We start from the raw sequence: 23,711 nt of genomic DNA on the forward strand, positions 1-23,711 counted from the left end.
TGCTTCGCAACCCATTCACTTGTCATACACCATAACTAACATAGCCCTCTTTTCCATCAAGCACCTCTATGGTTTCACTAGCACGAGTGAGAAGGATTAGGAGGTATGTCTTTCTACATTATTTGAACTTTTGTTTGCTCTTTCTTGCAAAAAATTTCCTTTTTTTTTTACACACACTCCATACATTGAAGTTCATAAGCTAGTGACCTTTATTCATAATTTTAGTGCACCTTAAGGGTCCTTCCATGGTTCCACTCGAAAGCCACTTCCCAATCTCCCACCTTACTTCTTCTAGCGACTAAGTGCCTTAGGAGGTAAAGGTTCAACAATCTCACATTAAGAACAAAGTAGGAGTACGGCTTGTAATGTGGGTGCCAAGGAAACGGTCTATAGGCTCAAAGGGGATAGCAATGGGAAAATTCTATTTGTCAGTGACAAACACCTTTATGGTCAAGCAAGAATCGCCTACGTCATCTCTTAGACTAGCACAACTTAATGATTTCGCGTTGATTAACACACAGGGAAAGTTCTAGACTACACAAGATAGCACTGAATATCAACAATCCTTACACACACCTGGCACTTGACTCACTCAAGACGGTTATGTATGACTCTCAGGTCAAGCAAGCATATCAAGTTGAGAATTATTTAAGCAACACTGCACTAGGTGGCATACAAGTCAATCAACTGAGAAAAAGGCGTCAAAGAGTAGGCTACTTAATCTACTTGGGCATTACAATTCAAATCATATATGCAGGAAGACAGAGTACATGTTCTAACTTAACTTGCCAACACCAAATATATCATAAGATATCTCCGAGCACCTCAGTTTTCTCCTTTATCCTACTCAAAAACAAATAAAATAAAACACCTGGTTCGAGCTACACCCTTGAAAAAGAACCGGCGTCCAAAGAAAAACCAAGAGATACTACCTAACTATAAAAAATAAAACAAAAGAAAATCTTTTTGGTATTTTTAATCGGACTTTAATCCCTCAAAACAATTGTCCAATAGATCCATCGTCGGGAAAAGTTCAAGTTTTTGTTAATTTTTTATTTTTTTTATTTTTTATGTAATCTAGCTAATTAGACTATGTTAGTCTTAAACTAAGCTAAAAGGTGATAAAAGAAAAAATAATAATAATAACACTACAAAATTTTATACAATTCAAGGAGTATTCCCTCACCCCACACTTAAATAATGCATAGTCCCCGATGCATAATAAATTCAAAAATAAAGTAAGGTGGAAAGAAAGAACTCCCTGTTAGTCGGAGTCTGCCTCATCAGGATGCCAATCAGCTGCGACAATGGGCTCATCATCATCTCCTAAGGGTACCAAAGTCATTGGTCCCATAACTTCATCATCATCCGCTCCTCATTATCAGATTCCTTGTCAGTGTTTTCATCCTCAGACGGATGAACGGGACTGTCTGGTGCTATGCCCAACATCTCCTTGGAAGAACTGGAGAGATCACTTCGCAATCGCGTGCGCTCCTCATCTGACACCCCAAGCCTGCTCATAATAACATTGAGGGATTTGTAAAGATACCTGTTGAAATTTTCGTCCCTCTCATTCCTAGCAGTTTGGGTGAGCTTGGATGTGGACTCTAGCATGGATGTGATGTCTAACAATGCTGTGGGTGCCTCCACTACCTCATCATAGCCAGGGTGCTCTGGTACCCCACGAGATAGCATGTATTGTGTCAGGATGTTGCCAAAAAAAACCTTTTGATCCTTCCTCCAAAATGGGTGCGGGTCATCTCCCCAAGCATGAGCTCACCCACATTTATGGGGTGCAAGGTCATCAAAAAGTAGATCACGCACACTCGAGCTCGAGTGCACTCACTATTATGCTCAACAGGCATTAATCTAGCTTGCACAAAGTTTTGCTAGACCTTGGCCGTTTTGTTGAAGTCGAACCGGAGCATTTCAAGGTGAATATTTCCCTTAGTTCGCGTCCATTTTGCATTAGAATCAACGCCACAAAGTGTGTGACGTATTGCTTGGTAGCATGGACTTTTGACGAACTTTCGAAGCCTTCGTGGGTTAGGGCTATCAACTCCCAAAAATTGACACAAGGCTTCCCTATCCCTTGAAATTTCCTTTCCTCTGACCCATGACATGTCATTTTTCTCGTTCCAGTTGGCATATAACTCTCTTACCATGCTGAGATTTGCCGGGCCCGGACATTCGAGGAGCTTATCCATCTTCTTTTCAATCAATGTAGCAAGTACATCTGGGAAGTTCCGTTCTAAAGCCTTCACATTTATCCCCATTTCAGACACATATCTCCCATATGGAACAAAAGTATCATGCCATTTGATGGCGTCATCCCGAACAAGTTCCACTCGAGGCCGTGGTGGCCTCGTAGACCCGCTAGCCTGTTGCTTTCCCTTGGCTTGTCGGGAGGAGCTCTCGCCTTGCTTGCGTTTCTTTGGAGGGGGAGCAGTAGTGGAGTGGAGGACTTCCCCACCCCTTTTCCTTTAGCAGTATCGTCACGAGCCATAGCAACCTACACATGATAAACACAAAGATGAGAATGAATCAAGAGACATTTCCTAAGGTCATCGTGAGAGGCAAGATGACCCCACACTTAAAACCGAAGGTTATGTATAATTGAATCATAATGTTGATTCAATGTGCACCAATGTGTCATCACAAGGCTATAGGTACTTAGACTTCCTTATGACATAAAATTCAATTAGTCTAAATGGCCGTAACTTAACTATGGTGCAAGCATAACAAAGCAAAAGTCTATATTACTACACTATTTTAGTACACTAACTATAACTTACAAAAATTTACAACAAGATACAATACCCCCAAAACACCCCACACTTCGCCCAAACTCATATACAACTACACTCGGCTACTTAGACTTCACCGGTATTCAAATTTACTCTCTTAAGCATTTTAGCAAACACCTTGTGGGCATCAATTTTGCTCTTCTATTTCAACAATGGTGGGAGAAGGTGGGCCTCCCAAATTTACATGAAGTAGAGGGAATTATAGTTTGCTACTTCAAACACAACTGCACAACAAATTTTTTTTGCACCAATTTCGTGTATAATCATTCCACCCACAATAACATCAAAGTATGTTTAAGAGACCTAGGGGATTTGAGGATTGGGGAGAAAGAAGACTACAAATACTCTAAGAACTTCCAAAATACAAGAAAAGAGATAACAAGAAGAACATATCTTAGAGTCTTGAGATGGAATTGAGCAAGGAATATTGAAGAATTTGAGAACTTGAGAGAAAAAGGGGAGAAGAGGAGCGGACCGTGTGTTTTTGGAGAAAAGGGGGGTTGGATTTTAGCTATTTTAATTTAGGTAGGGGATGGGTTTGGGTAATTAGGTATGGGTTGGGTTGTGTGTGTATATGGGTAATTGGGTAGGGTATTTTTAATTAAACATAGAAAACAAAAATAAAGAAAATAAAAAATTACATACCTGACCCGCCAGCCCAGCGCCCCACGCTGGGGCTGGCGTTGAAACTTCAGAGATACTGCAAAGTGCGCCCCAGGCAGCGTGGGGCGCTGGCTTGGACGCTCAATTCGCTGAATTTTTATTTTTTATTTTTTAAAATTAAACAATCCCGACTACCCGAGCACTCAATATATACATTACACACATTCCACGCCATTTCAACCTACAAAGAAAAAATTATGGCCTATAATAGAAAAAAAAAACTATGCTTCGATAGCGGTAAAAATTGGGTTGCCTCCCAACGAGCGCCTGATTTAACGTCGCGGCATGACTCAACACGTGTTTAAGCATCTGCCAAGTCCACTGAGGTCTTGTGACGTGCAATGTCAGCACCCCAATAATATTTTATTCTCTGGCCATTTACCAAGAAGATACCACTTGAGCTCGTATCACGTAGTTCCACCGCTCCGTGAGGCCTCACACTTACCATAACAAAAGAACCTGCCCAACAAGACTTAAGCTTTCCAGGGAATAGCTTCAACCTTGAATTGAACAAGAGAACTTCTTGACCCGGCTCAAACTCTCGATGTTGAATGTGCTTGTCATGCCACCTCTTCGTCTTTTCTTTATATAATTTGGCATTTTCATATGCGTGCAATCTAAACTCATCAAGCTCGTTGAGTTGCAGCAACCTATTCTTACCAGCTGAGTCCATATCCATATTTAGCTTTTTGATCACCTAATAAGCTTTATGTTCAAGCTCGACGGGCAAGTGGCATGCCTTCCCATAAACCAATATGTACGGAGAAGTGCCTATGGGAGTCTTGTATGCAGTTCGATATGCCCATAATGCATCATCCAACTTTCCTGCCCAGTCTTTTCTATTTCCACTTACTGTTTTCTCCAGAATCTGCTTTACCTCTCTATTTGAAACTTCTACTTGACCACTCGTTTGGGGATGATAGGCAGTGGAAACTTTGTGCTTAACTCCATACTTTGCAAGAACATTATTCAGCAATTTGTTATAAAAGTGAGTTCCTCCGTCGCTTATTAACACTCTTGGAGTCCCAAAGCGCGTGAAGATGTGCTTCTTTATTAAGCTTACCACTACCTTTGCGTCATTAGTAGGAAGAGCAATGGCCTCCACCTACTTAGAAACATAGTCGACCGTCACCAAGATATACCTGTGACCATTAGAATATGGGAACGGTCCCATGAAATCAATCCCCCAAACATAAAAAAGCTCTACTGCCAGAATATTTTTCAAAGGCATTTCGTGCTTCCTCATGATAGTTCCGGTTCTTTGGCATCTGTCACACTTTTTAACAAAGGCATGTGCATCATTAAACAATTTTGGCCAATAGAAACCTGATTGTAGCACTTTTTGGGCAGTTCTATCCCCACCGTGATGACCTTCATATGGCGAAGCATGACAGCCATGCAATATAGCATTCATCTCTTTCTCAGGAACACACCTTTACAGCAACTGATCTGCGCATTGCCTATATAGGAATGACTCATCCCACATGTAGAGCCTCACATCATGTAAGAATCTTCTTCTATTATCAGGTGTCAATTCTAGTGGTGTCACCCCACTTGCAATAAAATTCACATAATTCGCATACCATGGGGCTTCACCTGAGGTGACTGCTAATAACTGCTCATCAGGAAATGTTTCTTTGATTGACCCTCCTTCAGCTACATGGTTCCGACTTTCTAATCTGGACAAGTGATCAGCCACTTGATTTTCTGTCCCTTTTCGATCTCGGATCTCTAAGTCAAATTCTTGCAAGAGGAGGACCCAACGAATCATCCTCGGCTTGGCATCTTTCTTTTCAAACAAGTATCTGATAGCTCTTTCTTTTCAAATAAGTATCTGATAGCTGAATGATCTGTGTAGATGATAACTTTGGTTCCCACTAGATAAGATCTGAACTTGTCAAACGCCCACACCACTGCAAACAACTCTTTTTCAGTAACTGTATAATTCATCTGAGCTGGATTCATAGTTTTGCTCGCATAATAAATGGAGTGAAATATTTTATCCCTTCTTTGCCCCAAAATAGCTCCGATTGCTATGTTACTTGCATCACACATCAACTCATATGGCAGTCCCCAATCTGGGGCGATGATAATTGGTGCAGTCACCAACCTTCCCTTCAGCTCCTCAAATGCTTTCAGACATGCATCATCAAACTTAAAGGTGATATCTTTCTCTAGAAGCATGCACAACGGAGAAGAAATGTTCGAAAAATCTTTAATAAATCGACGATAAAAACCTGCATGGCCCAAGAAACTGCGAATGCCTTTGACGGATGTCGGTGGGGGCAATTTTTCAATCGCTCCACCTTTGCTTTATCCACCTGCAGACCATGTTTTGACACCTTGTGCCCCAAGACTATACCTTCACGTACCATGAAATGGTACTTTTCCCAGTTTAGTACCATGTTTGTCTCTTCACAACTAGCAAGCACTTTATAAAGGTTAATTAAACAATTATCAAAAGAACACCCAAACACAGAAAAATCATCCATGAACACTTCCATAAATCTTTCAACCATGTTAGTAAAAATAGCCATCATACACATTTGAAAATTCGCAGGTGCATTACAGAGACCAAAGGGCATTCTCTTGAATGCATACGTGCCATAGGGACACGTAAATGTGGTTTTCTCTTGGTCCTCTGGGGTTATAGCAATCTGATTATAACCCGAATAACCATCTAGGAAACAGTAGTATTCCTGGCCAGCTAACCTATCAAGCATTTGGTCAATGAAAGGGAGGGGAAAGTAGTCCTTTCGGGTGGCATTGTTCAATTTTCTATAATCTATGCAAATTCTCTACCCAGTGACAGTTCTTGTAGGAATTAAGTCATTATTTTCATTAACCACTACAGTAATCCCCCCTTTCTTAGGCACACATTGAATGGGGCTTACCTATTTGCTATCAGAGATTGGGAATACAATACCTGCATCAAGCCACTTAATCACTTCTTTTCTTACCACCTCTTTCATGATTGGATTTAGGCGGCGTTGTTGCTCTACACTTTGCTTGTGTCCATCCTCCATGAGGATTTTATGCATGCAGAAAGCTAGACTAATGCCTTTAATGTCAGACATCGTCCACCCAATTGCTCGCTTGTGCTCATGTAGCACTCTCAACAACTTTTCTTCCTGCAATTTAGATAAGTCAGAAGAAACAATAATAGGTAAAGTGTCAGAACTACCCAAATTAGCATATTGAAGGTGAGGGGGTAGGGGTTTAAGCTCCAATTTTGGAGCTTCTTCAATTGACGGCTTTGGAGGAGATCCACTTGGCCTATTCAGGGGCTCAAACAGGTGTATTCCCTGCATGTAAGCACAAGATGCATCTAGGATATGCATCATCTCCTCAACCTTATCATCAATCTCCAAGTTATCGAACAACATGAGTGCTTTTTCTAGAGAATCGTCTAGATATACACTCATGTCAAGAAGTTTCTCATCCACCTCCACAATAGATATCATAGAGAGCTCCTCATAGTGGCGGGGACGATGGATCGCTTTGTAGACATTAAAAACTGCTTCCTCATTGTCTACCCTCATAATCATTTTTCCCTCTCTCACTTTAATTATTGCATCACCATTAGCCAAGAGAGGTCATCCCAATATGATTGAAACTTGTTCAGCAGCCTCAAAATTCTAGAATAATGAAGTCAGCTGGGAAGATAAATTTTCCAATTTGCAGCAATATATCTTCAATCACTCCTTCAGGGTAGGCTATGGACCTATCAGCTAATTGCAACATCACAGTGGTTGGTCTTAGAGCTCTCAGACCCAATTGCTTAAACAAGGACAAGGGCATTAGATTTATGCTCGCCCCCAAATCACAAAGAGCACGACCCACGTCAATATTACCAATTCGCACAGGGATGGTGAAGCTGCTAGGATCCTTAAGCTTTTGAGGAAGCTTGTTTTGGACCCTTGAAGTGCACTCCTCAGTAAGTGCAACTGTCTCAAACTCAGTCAATTTCCTCTTGTGAGCCACTATATCTTTTATGTACTTGGCATATTTTGGAATTTCACGAAGTACATCCACCAATGGAATATTCAATTAAACCTGGCTCAACATAGAGAGAAATTTGTTGAACATGCGATCATCATTCTTTTTTTTGCAATCTCTGGGGGAAAGGTGGTGGTGGCCTTGCAGCCTCCACTGGCTCTGAACTTGCATCATTTTTCTTTGACTCGTGTATTGCCTTAGGGATCAGCTCCCTCTCAGGTATAGGCTTGTCCTTTCTCTTCTTTGGCACTTCTTCTAGTTCCCTCCCGTTTCTGAGTGTAACTGCATTAACTTAAGGGTTCTTCTCTGTATCACTGGGAAGAGCGCCTGCAGGTCTAGTATTTTGATTTGTTGCTAACTGTCCCATTTGCCTCTCAAGATTTCTGAAATCGGTCGTGAGCTGTTGATTATCAAGCAACAACTTCTTCAACAGGTCATTCGTACTCTCTTCTGTTTGTAGGGGTGGTTTTTGAGGTTGATTGAAATTTCCTTGGGGCCTATACTGATTCTGATTCTGTTGATTTCCTCCCCATGAGAAGTTAGGATGATTCCTCCAATTTGGATTGTAAGTATTCCCATATTGTGCGTGCTGATTCATTGGACCTCTGCTCTGTTGCCCCACATAGTATATAGATTCAGGATTCGTGGGGCACATGTCACTCATATGACTGTCACCACATAGTTCGCAGCAAATAGACATCTGTTGTACATGTTGCATCTGTTGTGTTTGTTGCATTGTCATTCTATTCATCTGATTTACCAATTTTGCTATATCGGCTCTCATGGCTGAGAAGTCATCAAGCTCAATCAACCTGGCTTCCTTCTGTTTAGTTTCCCTTCGTGAGTCCCCATATTCTTGCCAATTATGGTCATTAGCAGTGAAGTTATTTAGCAAGAGTTGTATTTCACTATACGGCCTCGCCATGCAACTACCCCCACAAGCTCAATGATGCGGGCAGTCTCTGAGTAGCTTCTTGTATCTTTCCCAAGCTTGACGAAGTGTCTCGCCATCTCGTTGTTGGAACCCAAGAATTTGGCTTCTCAGCGACTTTGTCTTCTTAGTGGGGAAAAACTTAATTAAGGATTTCCTTGCTAGATCATCTCAAGTGTAGATTGAGTTCGCGGGCTTCTTTTGCAACCATTCCTTAGCTTCCCCCAACAGTGAAAAGGGAAATAGTATCAGCCTGACATAGTCCTTGGAAACGTTCGGATAATTGTAAGTGTCCGTAATTTCTAAGAAGTTCTGAATGTGCCTCTGTGGGTCTTCATGAGATAGACCCACATATTGCCATGTGGACTGAATCAGCTGTACCATGTACTGTTTGAGTTCAAAATGCCCCGTGATATCAGGCTTCACAATAGCCAGAGTCATATTCGCAAGATTGGGCCTTGCGGCTTCTATCACCGCACGCTCTTCATTACCTGCCATATCTGTTGGCTGTGGTTGAACTACAATGTCCAACTCTCCCTCTATTCTAGTTCTTGTTTCGACTTTCCTCCTCACTCTATGAAGTGTTCGTTCAATTTCTGGATCAAAAGGAAGGAGGTTGTTTGCACTTCTACTCCTCCGCATTCAAGAGAAGATCCTGCGTTAACACAAACAAGGCAAACTGAAAATTAAAGCTTGAACAAATAACTAATAAAAGCTTAACTCAGTCAAGTAGCTAATTTCTAATTCCCCAGCAACGACGCCAAAAATTTGTTGCGACCAAACACACTCACGCAAGTATACGTGGTCGTCAAGTAATAGAGTAGTGAGTAGAGTATCGTTCCCACGAAGACTTATGATTCACTTTTTGACTAATTCAAACTTAAATAGCTTAGCGATTCAAGCGATTTCTTATAAAATAGATAATTTTCTAATTTACTACCTAAAAACTATCAAGTAATGAAATACTAGAAATCAACCACAACACTTAAATAGTTTTGAATAACAATCAATAAGAGATAATATTCCAGGGTCACGGGTTATCTAACAATCACGTTACATTCTTAGCTTAAAATAACTAATTGACTTATCTGGATTGTTGATTGACATGGTTGATATTACTCATAAGAATCTGTCGAGTCCTTACTCGCCTATTTAAGCTAACTTAATACCTATATGTTTATGAAATTAAGATTAACAAGAACGCATTTACAATTCCTGTATTGCAATCGAGCAAGGCAATTAGGTATATGTCTATCCTAATTGCGAATCCGTTACCCGATACCCGTATTTAAGAACTTGCTCTATTTAATTCTATATGCAATCTAGAATTCCCACTTTTGAGTTCAACTCTAGATTCGTAGATAGTATTTCACTGTTAGCTACTTAGCAAAATAATTAAAAATAAAATTAAATAAATAACCCAATATGATAAAATCAACTTCGTCAAATTAAACTTCAAACGTCAACATTCATGTATACCCATGACCCTAGAACAATAGGGTTCTTAGCCACTCATATTCATACAATCATCAAAAATAATATTTTCAAACATAAAATCAATGAATACTGGGAAAGGGATGAAAGAATTGATCAAATCCTTGCTTTCGAGTGTTTGGCGCCTCCCTCTTCTCTCTAAATCACATCTCCCCCTTCAAAAATAGGTTTAGATTGGCTTTTATATGAGTTGGGGATGTCTAGGGGTCGAAATAACCGAGTCCTAGTCGAAAAAGGACACTTTCCCGTCTTGAGCGTCCAGGGCAGCGTGGGGCGCTGGCCCTGGTGCTCAAATATTTTGGCTGCTGTAAATTGCGCCACAGCTAGCGCCCCGTGCTGGCTGTGGCCCTCAAATTTCACTTTTTGCCTTTTTGTCCCGATTTCGCTCCAATTCGCACCCTTTCGTCCCAAATTGCATCCGAATGATCCCTACACATAGAAATACAAAACTTTAGCACAAATAATCATATTAACCATCTCAAATCGTCGAGACATGAGCAAAATGTGAGGCGATATATATCTAAATATGCATACATTAAGCCGATTATCACTGCACGTGCCTCGCACGTGAAATAGAGATTAGTTAATATAAAAGTGGGAAGCTCAAAAGTGAAAAGTTAAATTACCAAAATATCCTTCTAAATAACTTAATATATCCTATTTATAAAAAAATTAAAAAATACTAAAATTCTTCATACCCCTTCCTTAAAAGTCACAACTATTCCATTTCTTCTATATTCCTACGTTGTCTGATATTCGTACGAGGCGTCTTTAATCATGTTTCTTTTCCCCCTTGGTTCTTTAAACAAGAGAAACAAGAACGATTTTTGAAAATGTTTATTGTGGAGGCACCATGGATTCGCCTGATTTTGGTAAAGTTTTTCAATACTAGCATTACTTTGGGTCTAAAGGTCCGTTTATGTTGGCTGAACTGCCACACCTTATGCTTCTTATGAGTGATACTAGATGAGAATTTCCCGTGCAGGGCACGGACCCAACATTGTAGATTTAAACCGACTATCATTCTCTAATGATGCTTTGGAGAATTCATTTGGAATCCAACTGGAATGGTCAAAGAAGCCGTAGGAAGTAACCAATATTTCATTACCCAATATGAAAGGACTAATCCCAATATTCATTACCCAAATATGGAATATTCAAGGTTCATTATTCTCAAATTCTACAGAGTAGTAATTACCACTCAAATTCTGCAGAGTAGTATCCATCGCAAATACTACGCCAAAACTTGCATCTTAGCTATCATCATTCGGTATTTAACAAAATAAATGAATCCTCATTTAATTATTAAGTTGCAAAGTCGAAATAGTTGGTGCACATTGATGAATCAGATGTCTAGTACCTACCTACTGACTTTCATTACTATTCTTTTCCTCCAAACCTTAGGAGCTTGACTTTTCACGTAGCATGTAGGCTGAGTCACTTAGTTTCGATTACATGAACACAAGTCCTGAATTGTCGTATAAGCTTCTTTAAAAAAGCTGGTCAAAAATCTTGATTTAGTCGATCATAAGTTTTAGGATATCATCTGAATGTGCTCGTGGATCAACCTCCACACCACTTTCAAGCTGGCATTGATGTATTCCTTATAATTTCTCGAAACCTTGTACATGGAATGATTATTAACCAAAGCCAAAAAATAATTTCATAAGCAAGCAGAAGTGTAGAACATAAATATTTGTATCTAGCATACATTACATTAATTAATTTTATGTGTCAAGGGTATCGAAAGTAAATACTTTTAGAAGTATATATGATCTTATTCCGTAAGACATAAAACTGGCACAAAATACAGACATAAAACCCCATCAGAAGAACTGAACAATACTATGGATGTGTGCTAGTATTTCTACGGAGGAAAAAGAGGAGGGAGGGAGGAAGAAAGATAAGTTGTACCTGCACATGTGGCTACAGAACATAGGAAACAAATAAGACAAAATGGTACACTAATCCACAAACAACAAAAATATAAGCTCTGAATATACATAAAAATAATGATAAATCTAAAAGTAAAAGAAGAAAAGGCATTTACAAATATTCCAGATGTTATGCGTGTCAAGAAAAAAAGGAAATGTAAGTAACAACAAAATATGTCTAGAGGACTCAAAATACAACTTAAAAAGATTATAACTTGAGTAATTGACAAGGAGAACTATCAAAAGAGAGATGTTGTACTTATAAGGTAAGGTAGAGAAGGTTTCAGAGGATGATAACTTCAACAATTGAGATGATATAAGGAAAACTATCAAGAGAGAAGTGGTATTCATAAGATGAGCTAGATAAGTATTTTACTCACGGAAGGTGATCCCAATAAGTTCAAGTTATAGCAGTACACATGCCAACTTTTAGTTTACTTTTAATGATTTCAAATGGATGAGAAAGAAGTATTCATACATTATTCTAAACTCAATCACTGAAATAACAAGTGGATGTTTTTAGCCAAAAAAAAAAAGAACAGGGAGACCAATTAATGAGTTGACTCTAAGTCATATGGACTTCGTATTTAGGTCGTATTCAAATGTTGAGCGCAATAGAAAATTATCTTTTCTCTAAATGTTTGAAAATTTTGAGCTGATTGTGTTCTTCTCCGCCATATGTGGTTCCTGTAATCGAGAATAGCAAATCATTAGACATGTAGTTACAACTTGAACATCAATTAAAAAAGAAATAACAAGTAAATAGTCAATCCAATATAAACCAAAGTGCTATTGTAATCATTCGCGCGGCATTATCTCTTCCTAGATCTTTTTGCTATATTAAAAGAATAACAATCTTAACTCCATAAGTTATTATTCTGTATTTTTTTCGAAAATCATGAACTTGAATTACAACTTGTTGTAGTACCCAATGTCACAACATGTTATTCTTTTGCATAACTGATTGTTCAATTATAACCAGTAGGACTTGAATATATTGTCATAGACAAATGTCAATAGGTTAACCATATTTTTTTAATATCTTACGTGAGCATTGGTTATGTCCGCTGATAAGCTAAATTATAGTTGAAATATGACATGCATATCCTACAAGTTCAAATAGGTATACATCGTACCGCTGAATCCATGATTTTTGTTTGGTAAGAATGAATATTCTGAGGTGTGAATTGAAAATAAGTATTCATTTTGAAATGCAGTATAGAGTTCTTAATTTAACAACAATCATGATAGGCTGATAGGTAAGGTAACTGATCCATAATGACTTATTCTTACTATTCACATGGCAGCCACTGAAGCAAGCAAATGGCGTAAAGATAAACAACCTCCACACAGTCTCCTCAAATTTTCCAGTTAAACTATAAAAATAATTCATCAAAAACTAACCACTGATTATTACCTTTATGATCCTAAAATCCCATACACTGCACTGACTATGCATTGACAACCCACTACGCACATTATGGGATTCCTAAAACTATTTTAATAGTTAAAATAATAAAATAAAAGAATCAAAAGTACAAAAGCTATCATTTCTAATCATGGGATCAACCTTGAACCTCATTCAAGAGGAGGTTGGAAGAAGAATCAAAAGAGAAACAATGAAAACACACAAAAATCAGTGAGCCAAAGAACAGGACTATAAGAGCATAGATGAGTAATCAATGTGCAATGTAATCCTACAAGGCAAATAAAAATATAAAAGGGGGTTATACATCAAAATTTTAAATCAGCGATTAGTAAATTTCCCCTGTTTTAAACCTTAAAAAATTCAACGTTTCAAAGGGGTTATACCTCAAAATTAACAGAGAATCGACCTTCGACTGACTAATTATCATAAAAAAAAAAAGGAAAAAATAACATATAAACCCTTCAAAATAACAATTGAAAGGGTATACCTCAATATTTTCATTTAGCAGTTCGAAAGCTCCAAGAATACTCCATCCTAGTAGATAATTGTTGCTTCAAGAGTTCATTCAGCAAGAAGCAGTAGATAAGTTTATCCCAAATTGTGAAACACAGAGCTGTGTTCAAATTCTGATTAGAGATAATAAAAAGTAAAAATCCTAAAAGAAGATTTGAAGTATAAGAAAAGGTTAGTGAGAGAGGTCTACTACTAATGACACACAATTACGACTTGAACTCATAGCAAATGGTAGATGATTAACAAAGAAATAGTGAAAGAGGATTCTAGAAGGAAGAATGTGAGGAAGGACACGTATTTCATCATAGCAATAAAAATTCAATCTAAGACCAGCTATGTGAAATTACCACTTTATCCTTGGTCGACCATCAGGGCTTTTCTATATAATAGAAACATTTATTCTTAAATGGACATATACAAATATTTATTTACTGAAATGGATGGAAGGTAAGGAAGTATCAGGTGAAGTACGCTTATTACATATTTATATCTCATAAAATAAAAACAAATAAAAATGACATGTACTTATTAAACTTTAATTGTTCATCTTCGTAGATTCACACAATATTCAATCATCCCGACCTCAGCAAAGAAGTCACTATATACACTACGATCAACATTGATTATCCATAGAAACTTCTACTTTTAATCTTTCATGTTACTCAAAAGTTTATTTTAATAATATTGATATTATTTTACAAATCACGTATTACATTATCATGACCCGAAATTCTCATATTCGGGGCCGTGATAGCGCCTAACATTTCACTTGCTAGGCAAGCCAATGTTAGAATAAATCTTAGTCATTTTTAACAGTTCAGTTAAAATGATAATAGATCAACCAAATATCTGGAATAAATATGAAGCAGAAATTTAATATAATTCCCAAAATCGGTAGTACAAGTCACAAGCTCTACAGAGTTTACTAGAAAATCTCTAAATATAGCTGTTCCATAATCGAATCAACAGTGTAGGAAAATATCAGAAGGTGACTTTGGGGCCTGCGAACGTGACAATAGGTATACCTTAAGTCTCCACAGCAATGTCCGAGCAATTAGTAAGATTATCAACAACACTGTGGTACCTAAATCTGCACAAAAAGATGTGCAGAAGCGTAGCATGAGTACACTACAGCGGTACATAGTAAGTATCAAGTCTAACCTCGGTAGAGTAGTGACGAGGCCAGGTCAAGACACCTACCAGACATATAAACATGTACAATATGTTACATAAAGCTAACAAGGAAAGAATATCAATATAAGGCCAATAATAGAAGAATTTCCCATTCAATTCAATAATGATAACACGGATGGCACCGAGCAAACAATCAAGCAATTAAGTAACAATACAGTCAGAGTACAACTATAATATCGTAAAGGCATCACCCATCGTGCTCTTACTCTTTCCTTACCATGAAATGATGAAGAATTTAAACACAATTAAATACAATTCCAATTTGAACATAGTAAAGTGTTTAATGAGTTATTAAGCCGATTTAGGATTTAAATAAGGTAAAATAGTGGATAGGTTATAAAAATAGAATATCAATTGAACTTAGTTTAGAAATATATAATATCCGATAAAATATTGTATTTATACAAATAAGACACTCGATCAAATCTTAACGAGATAAATATGAGATTTATTAAAGTAATACGTGATAATAATTTTTACGTAAATTTCACGAAAATAATAAAATGATCAAATTTGAGATATTAATTAGAGTAGAAATATAATCACCATTTAGATTAGTAAAATTTCCGAATAAAATATGAGTTTTATTTTTGAAAGACACACAAGTAGAACGTCTTGAAAATTCTTTCATTTAAATTTGCTAAGTTTCAACAACTTATCATATCACATAGGATGCATGACTCACACAAGAAGTCCATATTATTCCATTTTTAATATATTGACGGTTAATTAATTATGTTCAAAATATAATGAAGTGATTTAAGAAACCACAATAACCGTCCTAACATGGAATGCATCATGACAATTACAATCGGAATTAATCTTAATATCACAATAATTTTATATTTAAATTCCGTTGCGGCGTACTACCCGATCCTCCAATATATTCATATTAAATTCCGTTACGGCGTGCAACCCGATCCTCTAATATATTCATTTTAAATTCCGTTGCGGCGTGCAACCCGATCCTCCAATATATTCATTTTAAATTCCGTTACGACGTGCAACCCGATCCTCCAATATATTTATTTTACATTCTATTACGACGTGCAACCCGATCCTCCAATATATTCATTTTAAATTCCGTTGCGGCGTGCAACCCGATCCTCCAATATATTCATTCAATAAATCTGTTGCGGCGTGCAACCCGCTCCTCAAGCAACACAAATTAAACAATCAATTTACAACCAACTACGATATACCACAAAATCATAAGGAATAACGAGTCTACACAAAGAAGTTACAATTAATGAAAAAGCTACACGATAGCTCACGAAGTCAAATAGCAAGGTAATAACAATCCACGATCAAGGCATATAGCAGACAAGCGGTAATTTAACAAGTGACTACAATCAACAATTAGCATATAAGGGAGAACTTGACAACAAGGATGGAACATGTACTAACAATTTCAAGTAAAGCACGTACAAACAATTCTAACAACAAAAGATATAATTATAACACGATATTTACAAACAATTGTATAAAAGGAGTCTAACGGACCTAACCGGTCAAATACCACATATAGGCCGTGTACCCACTCGTCATCTTGCGTACACGACCTTCACATAACACGAATGATACAATCATCTCAAATCCTAAGGGGTCGTTTCCCCCACGCAAAGTTAGACAAGACACTTACCTCAACGGAGTTAGGCCGATATTCCAAAATAGCATTCTCACGTGAATTGAACTTCGGACGGCTCCAATCTTTTTTGAGCTTTCCTTACATTACTACAATGTTCCGAAAATACTAGCAACTTCAGTCTATTTAAAAACATAACAAAAGTGAAACATAATTAAGAAGATATTCGTGGGTTCACCTCATTTAAGCATTTCATCAAACACTAGGTGTGCATCCTGATTTCAAGGTTCTTCTATGGTGGATTCTTTCATCCTACAGCCCAATCTTTACTTATTTGAGCTCAACAATCTCCCCACAACCTTATTGGTACAAGCATATATACATAATACTCGTACACCCAAGAATCATACTCCCAATCACCCATCTTTTACCCCAAACTCGAAATTGAAGACTAGGGGTTTGAATCTTACCTCTTAGATGAAGATCTTGTGATTGGCTTCCTTGATTCTTAAAGATTGGTAAAAGATTGGATGATTAGAATGTTAGGTTCCCTCCTTCTCTCTCTAAAATTCTCTTACTTCTCTCTAAAACCCTCAGAAAAATACCCCAAAATAAGTTCCAAAGGCTATTTATCAAAATGGGGTCGGGTTATGAAAATAGAAAAATTAACCCTCCGAACTCAGGTCTGCGGTCGCATAATAGGCCGCACAATTGGTATGCGGGTCGCACAATGCACCGCAAAACTGATGCCTAGAAATGGGCTTCATTGGATAGGTCTGCGATCATTTTGCGGTCGCATAACCACTTCTGCTGTCGTAGAATTGGCCGCAAAATTACATTCTGTTAGCCTTTAGTAATTTAGTCATAACTTCTTGTAGGAGTGTTCAAATGACGAACGGTTTGAAGCGTTAGAAACTAGACTCGAAGAGCTTTAATGTAGTAGTTCATCCATTCCATAACTCCTTATATGTATGTAGATATACTCATTCAAAATTTGGTCTTGTGCGTACCCACTTGAAACTTTAGTCTATCATGAAATTTCCAACTTGACTTAGACTTAGGGCTCACCTTAGACCCCACATCACTTATAATATGCCTCGTACACTTATTATCATATCCAATTGGTATCCATCATATTAATAGTCCTCGTCTGTACACAGAATAATATAATTAGCACGCATCAACTTTCTAATTTCACCAAAATACGTTGAATTATTCTACGGACTTTCAACTCCAATTTCGGACATACGCCTAAGTCCGAAATCACCATACGAAGCTATTGGAACCATCAAAGTTTTATTCCGGGATCGTTTGCATAAAATTCAAACTCCGGTCAACTCCTTTCATTTTAGCTTCCAAAACAAGAATATATTGTTCTTTCAATTAAATCTCGAATCATCCGAAAACTAAATTCGACCGCACGCGCAAGTCATAATACACATTACGAAATTGCTCGAGGTCTTAAACCGTTGAACGGAATGCTAATTCTTAAAATGACAAGTCGGATCGTTACATACATGATACAACATACATGTGCAACGCACGTGAGAATAAACTAGTGCTATACTAAAAGTGTGAACATCCTACCTTCAAAGTTACAACAATAACAACAAACCAGTATAATCCCACAAGTGGGGTTTGGGGAGGGTAGGATATACGCAACCTTACCCTGGCAGGGTAGAGAGACTGTTTTCGATAGAGTCATCCTACCTTCAAACTTAATTTACTAAAATATCCTTTAATAACTAAGTGACCATTTTATCCTTGAGCCAAAAAATTGATTGCTTTTATTTCTTTAATTCCATTAGTTTAGACTATCAGTTTTGTAAGTTTAATTATTTTAATTATTCAGCCATGATTATGTGTTTCTTTATCTTCCACCGATTAGTACTTTTATTTCATCAATTTTGTAAGTTTAATTATCTTAGTTATTCAGCCTTAATTGCTTGTTTTCTTTATCTTCCATCAGTTTTGTGAATCTCTCTTGTTTCCTACAAACTGAGTAGGTATATCAATATAACAGATGATGAAATAATTACATCCTCGAAAACAAAGTTATACTTTTCTTTGACAAATTTACGCATTAGGATTTGGATTAACACCTTTGGCATGTGTAGGCATATAAATTTTATTAAAATTAAATTCATAAAATAATTTGGACTATATTTTAAATTCAAGATATACTAGTCCAAATAAATATTATGGGCTAATATAATTGAATTAATTATATAAGTTCAATATATATGGATTAAATAAATACGTCTTAATCCATTGGGGCCCATTTAATTGGGCTAAAGTAATGAGCCCACTTCATTAAGCCCAAGTTGTCATCTTCCTAGAGGCCTAGTTTGGCGCCACGCGTCAAATGACGTGGCGCGCCAAGTCAAATAAAAGAGCCAATGTGATCATGCTACGTGTCAAAATGACAAAGGCATGCCAAGCCAAATTAAATGGCTAATGAAATCGTGCCACATGTGCAAGTGACATGTTCTGGCCAATCAAACGTGGCCTTGTCATACTTCAATTTGATTGGTCGGAAAGAGTTTGTTCTTATCATAACTCTTCCCTCCCACAACTATAAATAGGGGTCTTCATAACCCAGAAAAGAGACCAGAAGTTATAATAAGAAGCAAGAGGGAACTCGTGGATCAAACGCCGCAAATTTCTCTACAAGTTTCAAGCTTCAGGTAATCAAGTTCAAGTTCAAGAAATCAAGTTCAACCTCAAGAACGAAGAACTTCAAGCTCAAGAAATCAAGTTCAAGCTCAAGAACGAAGAACAAGTCAAGATTCAAGGAGTACGAGTTCAAATCAAAGTTCGTGCTAGTTGAATTCAAGATCATTGTTCGTGAAAATAAATATAGATTCAAGATCAAGCTCAAAGGCCCTTGGATTTATTTACTATTAGAAAGAAGAATCAGAGGATTCATAGAGATTGTACACTCAAATATTTAAAAAAAAATACTACGATTGTTGCAATATTGTTCGGTCTTGATTTTATTTTCTCGATGCAATTTATTGTCTACAAATTCTGGCACGCCCAGTGGGACAATCTCTACCTCTCATCTCAACTTTTCAATCATCAAAGTTCAAGAACATTGAAATGGCTTCAAAGAAAATCAACTCCAGTTCAACTTCCACCAAGGCTGCTAATTTCAGGTTTTATACTGATGTGGAAAGCATCCTCGATGTTACCTTTGGAAGCTTTGGACCAGTTACGAGGAGCAAAGCAAGCTCGTTAGGACAACAAGCACCCCAAGTGTTGTTCCCATCAACCCCTATTTTCGAATCTTCATCCTCAAAAGGAGCAAGATCTTCCACAAACATACCCGAAGGAGGAAGCGATGTTGCTGAAAAGATCAAGAAAACTCTTGCTCTGCTTGACCTCTCCGAATCCAAGAACTCAGCTGTGAAGAAAGATGATGATTCTTCAAGTGATGGATCCTCCCCACTTATACCGTGTAGAGTGAGCCATTCGAGAATCAATATGTGTGATAATCCATGCTACTTCCCATCATCTATAACAATCATGCAAGCCATGGTGACAAACACTTCATCTGTGGAAAAGCAGTTGGCGAACTTGACGGAAGCAATCGCTGGCTTGACCAAGTGCATACAAATTCAAGATGCTAGAATTGACAAGCTAATAGACAGGGTGAGAATCTTGATGGAAGAAGAATCCACCCATGAACCTGGCAAGCTCCCAGAAGTTTTAGAGATTGATTCTCCCCCGATACGAGTATCATCCGCTAAGGCTATTCCTGTCTCATCTGAAGGGATGATTTCCATCGATCAATTGAAGGAGTTTATTGAAGGAACTATTAAGAATAAATATGAAGTTGCTGCCAAGTCCTCCCTTACATACGCAAAGCCATACACTGCAAGGATCGATATGTTGAAGATGCCTGCTAGCTATCAACCTCCAAAGTTTCAACAATTTGATGGTAAAGGCAATCCAAAGCAATATGTGGCACACTTCGTTGAGACATGCAATAATGCTGGGACTTATGGAGATTACCTTGTCAAACAGTTTGTCCGCTCGATAAAAGGAAATGCTTTTGATTGGTATACAGACCTCGAGGCGGGATCTATTGATAGCTAGGATCAACTAGAGCAAGAGTTCCTCAATCGCTTTTATAGCACGAGGCACACCGTGAGCATGGTGGAACTCACAAATACTCGTCAACGGAAGGGTGAACCAGTTATCGACTTTATCAATCTTTGGAGGAACTCAAGCCTCAACTATAAAGACAGGCTTAGTGAAGCTTCTGGCATAGAGATGTACATCCAAGGAATGCATTGGGGATTGCGCTACATCTTACAAGGTATCAATCCTAGCACATTTGAAGAACTTGTAACTCGTGCCCATGACATGGAATTGAGCATGGCCTCCTCTGGAAATGAAAGGCTGCCCATCTATGAACCTCGCAAAGGGAACGACAAGCAAGAAGTCAGAAAATGGAGCAAGTTTGTACCAAGATCTGAAAATAAAGAAGCTATGAATATCAACACATCACTTGTGAAGTTCACGACGAAGGTGAGCAAGAATTAGAGTATGAAATTCACTTCGTTTCAAGATAAGCCAAGTGAAAAGTTGACTCTAAAAGAAATGCAAGAGAAATAGTACCCATTTCTGGATTCTGATGTGCCAGCCATTTTTGAAGAACTCCTCGAGTTAAATCTCATTGAGCTTCCGGAGATGAAGCAGCCAAAAAAAGCTGGAAAAACTGATGAACCAAATTACTGCAAATATCATCGACTTGTGAGCCACCATATAGAGAAGTGCTTTGTCTTCAAGGACAAAGTTATGGACTTGGCTTGTGAAAAGAAGATCGTATTTGAAGATGAGAAAGCAAGTGCAAACCAAGTCTCTATCATATTTGGCTCATTCAGTCCAGAAGAATTATGTAGTTTTAAAGAAAGTAAAGATGAAGAATTACTGGAGAACAACAAAGTTAAAAACGATCAACCTGGGGATGATGAAGGTTGGACGTTGGTGACTCATCGTAGGCACCACAGAAGGAGCTCACAAAAAGAATCAGTAGAACAACCAACAAGGAAAATGATGGTAAAGAGACCAAGGAGATGGAATCCAGTTAAGCACTTAAAGAAAGAAAAAATGGAGGTGCACCACCCTCAAAAGCCATGACATTCAGTGACCTTGGAGGAGTTTTTACCAAATTGGTTCCGCACGAAGATTTTCCATGGGGGTATTGATGCCTCCTGTTGCCATGCTGATGAAGGGGAAGAAAAGAGTGATGATCTACCGTTGGCACTATCTTCGGAAAAGCTCATCGGGTCCACTCCTCAAGAAGTTAGTGCTCGTGAGGAAAAAGTCACGTTCACAAATGACGATCTTCTACTAGGTGACACTCTTCATAACCGCCCATTGTACCTGGTTGGCTATATGCGTGATGAAAGGGTAAATCGAATTTTGGTTGATGGAGGATCCTCAATGAATATTTTGCCAATTCGCACTGTGAAAGAACTTGATATTCCCATGAATGAACTCTCAGAAAGTCGTGTGATGATCCAAGGATTCAACCAAGGGGGTCAAAGAGCCATAGGTGTGATCAGGCTGGGAATCACCATTGAAGATATGCAATCAAGTGCATGTCTGCATGTGATCGATGCAAAGACTTCATACAACATCTTGCTTGGAAGGCCTTGGATATATGAGAATAAAGTGGTTCCATCTACCTACCATCAATGTTTGAAATACTATGAAGGTGAAGTCGAGAAGAAGATAATTGCTGATGACGAGCCATTCACTGAGGTTGAGTCACACTTCGTCAATGCAAAGTTCTACTTGAAGAACCGCATTGTAAAGGAGCTAAAAGCTGATGATGTCATGAATGACAAGGATGACGAGTCCACGGCTAAGAGAGCTGAGGTGGTTGCCGACAAAACCAAAGTTGTTGCTGAGAAGGTACACCCCAACCAAAATAAGTCTCATAAAGGGAACATTTGTCTTACGGCAAGAAAGTAACTCCTCCGCTCCAATACATCCCTAAAAAGAAGAAAGATGAAGGTGAATCATCTAATCTCCAAACTAACATGCTAAAGGGGTTAACTCTTCCGATCAAATGAATTGAGGTAGTAAAGTCATCCTCAATATCGCTTGCAGGGTTTGTGGCCCAAAATCATTTGCAGAATGTGGCACTCCCTACAAAGCAAGCAGATGAAGGTTTTGATCCTAACACTTACAGACTATTTGCAAAAGATGGATAAAATCCTAATGAGCCGTCAAAATTAGGGAAGCTACCATTAGAAGCTGCAACGAGAAAACCATGTGAAGGTTTGGGATACAAGCAACCGTCACCAGTGCGCATCTCCATAAGAAGGGCGAGCAACAATTATATCACTGTAGAAGATGAATCTGCCGCTTCTAACAAGCCTTCTGTCTTTGATCGACTTGGAAAATCAACTATGAGGACTTCCATGTTTGAGAGATTGGGTCCATTAAAGAAGAGGAATAAGTTCCAGAGAAATTATCGAAATACAAGAGCACCCACTTCGCCCAAAATTCAGAAGATCTCTAAGGATTTCCAAAGACTGGTTCCTTCTAGAATGAAGCGACAAACAAAAGACATGGTTTCGTGTGATGAGGTACTGAAGGTGAGCCATACACTATGGTCTACACTAAAGAACGTGTTGAAGACGAAGAAAGTGTGGGTTCTTCGTATCATGTTACTGCACAAGGCGAGCATGGTGTTTTATCTCTAATGGAGGATGACGAGAAATTGGACGATGTTTCACCGTGTTATCACATATCCTTCAACGATGGGGACCCTCAAGAAGATGAAGATGCGAAAGATGCTCCCCCGAAACTTGAAGAAAGGGTGAAGGCAACGATTGATATCTTAAAAGAAGTTAACCTTGGCACTGATGAAGAACTAAGACCCACCTACCTAAGTGCTTTACCAGAAGTTGATGAAGAAAGCACTTATATTGAGTTACTCAAGGAGTTTAGGGATGTATTTACTTGGAGTTACAAAGAAATACCTACTTGGGCCCTAAAGTAGGAGTGCATCACCTTGCGGTCAAGAATGGCGCTCTTCCTGTTAACAAGCTCAAAGGCACTTTAGGCCGAACTTGGTTCCCCTGATTGAAACCGAAGTAAATAATTTCATTGAAGCTGGATTTATTCGGGAAGTTAAATA

Source organism: Nicotiana tomentosiformis, chromosome 6 (genome assembly GCF_000390325.3).
Source record: "Nicotiana tomentosiformis chromosome 6, ASM39032v3, whole genome shotgun sequence".
NCBI classification, from domain to species: Eukaryota; Viridiplantae; Streptophyta; class Magnoliopsida; order Solanales; family Solanaceae; genus Nicotiana; species Nicotiana tomentosiformis.